Raw genomic sequence first — 3,513 nt, 5'->3', positions numbered from 1 at the left:
ATATTAGAGGGTGGCTAAGGAAATCATGGGACATTGGTCTGATGAACTGTTATGCAGCTGGTAAGCAGGGAAACATGTATTCCAAATAATTGTCAACAAAGAAAAGTAAAATAAGGGTGTGCGTGTATGTGTGTGTGTGTGTGTGTGTGTGTATAAACAAAAAGTTTGTAAACCCATAATATTTTAAGCTTAGTAGATATCCCAAAGCCTTACAGTACTGTGATTGAGTGTTATAAATATGGCCATACTATTTTTTCTTCTCCTTGTATTGTAAACGATGTTGATTCTATCTCTTGATTTTTCTAGTTCTCACTATTAACTTATTGTTATCCTAGTTCAGTCCACTATCAGTGGTGCTCTACATACACACTATATATGTATTTTTTTAACTGACTTCTCATTGTCCTTTAGTACTTTTTGCTGCAATCAGACTATTTCTAAAAATTATTGCCTTTCTTTATTAAAATCTTCCAATGGTTTTCATTGCTCTTAGGATGAAGTCCAAATTCCTTCCTGATAGAGTTGCCGCTTAGCTTTCTAGTCTCCTCTCCTACTTTCTTTCCTTCGGACTCAATGTACCAGCCATTCTGTGGTCACCCAATTGAACATTTTCTTGCTCCCACCTTCTCCTCCATCTCATCTCCTAACTAGTATTCATCCTTCAAGTTTCAAACGAATGGCACTGCTGGGAAGCCAGTCCTGCTTCTCTAAGCCTAGGTAACACGTCATCACTGGTGTCCCTCTAATAGACTGTACTTAACCTACAATAACCCTTGTCCATTGCTTTGCAATTCTTTCTTTAATGTTCTCTTCCCCACTAGTTTCATATGGACAATGACTTTGTCTTTCTCATTCAACATGATACCCTTAGCATCTAGCAAACAGATACTTCATAAGTATTTGTTCAATGATGAAAATTATTTCAATAATGTATTACTGACACATTCTATAATAGACAGATGTTTAATAAATAATAGCAATAACTGGCTAAATTATAACTGCCCTACACTCTTCTCCTCCCCCCACCGGTTCTGAAAAGCCAAATCTTTATTCATCTAAGAAGTATTTAAGTGTGATAGAGGGTTTTGTAATTTGATCTAATTTAACAAAATATTCTGGGTTAGTTTATACATTTTAGGTTTCTTAGCTGTAGGTAACAGGAAATGTGGTGAGCGTGGTTCAATAGTTTTGGGTTATAATCAACTGCTATAGTAGAACCAATTATTCTGTTACTGTTACTCAAAAGCCATTACTAAAAGGGTAGGATCCTTTCTCTCAGGAAACTCCTAAATCCTGTAGGGGCTTCCCATTGCTGAAGTTTGCTCATGATAGAAGTTAAAATTTCATCATATTTAAAAGTCTGAAAAGAGTTATTTGGGGCAAACAGATAGGCACAAAAGAAATTTTGAAAAAGAAGAAATAAAGTTGATTTATTTGTGCATCATTAAAATATATACTATTCTACATGGAATCATGGAATATTAGAACTTGAAGGAATTTGAAGGTCAAATTCCTACCTTCTCCTCAACGAAATAAGGCTCAGGAAAGCGTCTCCTAACGTAATAAAGTCTTGACAGGGTCGAAATTAGAACTCACTTTTCTAGACTCTAAAACCAGTGTCCCTGTCATCATGCCAGAATGACCAGACTTAGTAATAAGCCTTCAAAAAATGAACAGACCCAGTTTTGTTTTTCGACAAAAGCGAACCTTAGTGTATAGACACTAGGCAGCACTGCATGGAAATCACCAACAAGGCTCAATGGGGGCAAGCTGGGTTGCTGTGTTTTCACACAGGAGTTTCCAAAATAGTAGTGGAATTCAGTAAGGGAAGCCACCAGTGTGAGCAAGTGGCTATATTTGCTTCAGTGGAAACAAACAGGCCTTCGTTCACATATTTCCAAAGGAATTTGGGTGACCAAAAGCAAAGCAAAAAAGGAATAGGTGGTGTGTTGCAGTCCTTAGAGAATTCTGTGGGCAAAATTCACTAAGATCTATCAAATATTTCACATAAAATATTGAAAGAACACCATATTTACAGTGCAATAAGCTCATAGTAAAGTCTTTAGATGTTTGCTCAGTTTTTTTTTTTTTTTTTGTAGAAAACATGCTCATTTTTAGGTGATTAGTGTATTATTAAATTTAAATATACATCATCCACATTATATACTACACGGGAAAATAAAATTTCTGTTATCCTGATATGTTTGTTCTCAGAAATAGAGCTGTTTGTCCACTTATTGTAGACGAATAAAGGGACTAAATCTCAGAGGGTATAATTTCTAAGGAGAGTACACTTTTGCCTCAGAGTAGGAGGAAGGGTAGAAAATGTTTTCATAAAAAGTGACTATTAGAGACAAATAAGAGCTCTATTCACCAAACCTGTACATATCCCTTTATCCTTGTAAAACAAGCCATGAAAGCACATAATGACTAACTGCAGCAAAATTACTCACATTCTAACTTTGCATAATCGCTAAAATGGTTCTGTTTTTTTAACCCTCCCCCTTCAAAAATTTTACACTCTTAAAAAAAATTTTTTTTCAACCACAGCACAAATGGTTATAGCAAATGAGTGTACCAGGCACATCTGTTGTTCCATGGGGAAGAAATAAAAATAAATTGTGAGCAGGTTCAGCAAATGCCCAGATAAATCCTGCAATGACCACATGGGGTAAATTCATTTCTGGTAGTTGATGTAGCCTGAAAAGGGTGAGGTGATGGAGCTGATCTGGAAGCAAAGGTTTCTCTCACCCCTGTCTCTGTCACTCATTCACAGAGTACACAGTTATGGTAGCTCCCTTGGAAGAAATAAAAATAAATTGTGAGCAGGTTCAGCAAATGCCCAGATAAATCCTGCAATGACCACATGGGGTAAATTCATTTCTGGTAGTTGATGTAGCCTGAAAAGGGTGAGGTGATGGAGCTGATCTGGAAGCAAAGGTTTCTCTCACCCCTGTCTCTGTCACTCATTCACAGAGTACACAGTTATGGTAGCTCCCTTCTTACTTTCTTTGGGCAACTATTTAGATAATAGGATTGTGTTTATAACCTGAAGGGTGATGGGAAATTGATCAGTGTTTTGCAATATGTGGATATCTTAAAAACAGGAATGACAAGAGCAATAATGGCCCTACGGTGAAAAGTCTCCCAAACCACCCCTTGCTATTTTGTCCATTCATGTCTTTGAAAGTTTTGTTGATATGGTCCATTTGATGTTTTAGATCATGCAGTGCAATAAATGAGCTAGAGTTTAAAGTAGTATAGAATTTGTTTTCTCTTTTCTAGATAGCCACCGTGAGCTGGAAGTTTGAGGATGGCTTATGAGAGAGCCCACCATTGCTTTCGCTAATATACAGGATGACCAAGCTCTACAGATGGAAGAGCAAGGGAATGGTGGGTAGGCAAAGAGCAGGGTATCAGCACCGCTACAAAAATCCCTCAACAGCTGAGAAGTACAAATGGCTGACAGAGTTCAATTATTTGAGACTCATTTCTTTAGCGGGACTTCCTGCT

At 37.1% G+C, this 3,513-nt stretch overlaps 1 protein-coding gene across 25 annotated transcripts in view; it reads right to left on the bottom strand.

Annotated features, from left to right (window-relative positions):
- Positions 1-3,513, bottom strand: part of LPP (LIM domain containing preferred translocation partner in lipoma) — a 613,522-nt gene that overhangs the window by 250,423 nt on the left and 359,586 nt on the right. The gene's annotated exons all lie outside the window — the stretch shown is intronic.

Source organism: Pteropus alecto, unplaced genomic scaffold, assembly GCF_000325575.1.
Source record: "Pteropus alecto unplaced genomic scaffold, ASM32557v1 scaffold88, whole genome shotgun sequence".
Taxonomy (NCBI): domain Eukaryota; kingdom Metazoa; phylum Chordata; class Mammalia; order Chiroptera; family Pteropodidae; genus Pteropus; species Pteropus alecto.
The sequence above is the reverse complement of the archived record's forward strand: the minus strand, read 5'-3'. Positions and strand labels throughout refer to the sequence as shown.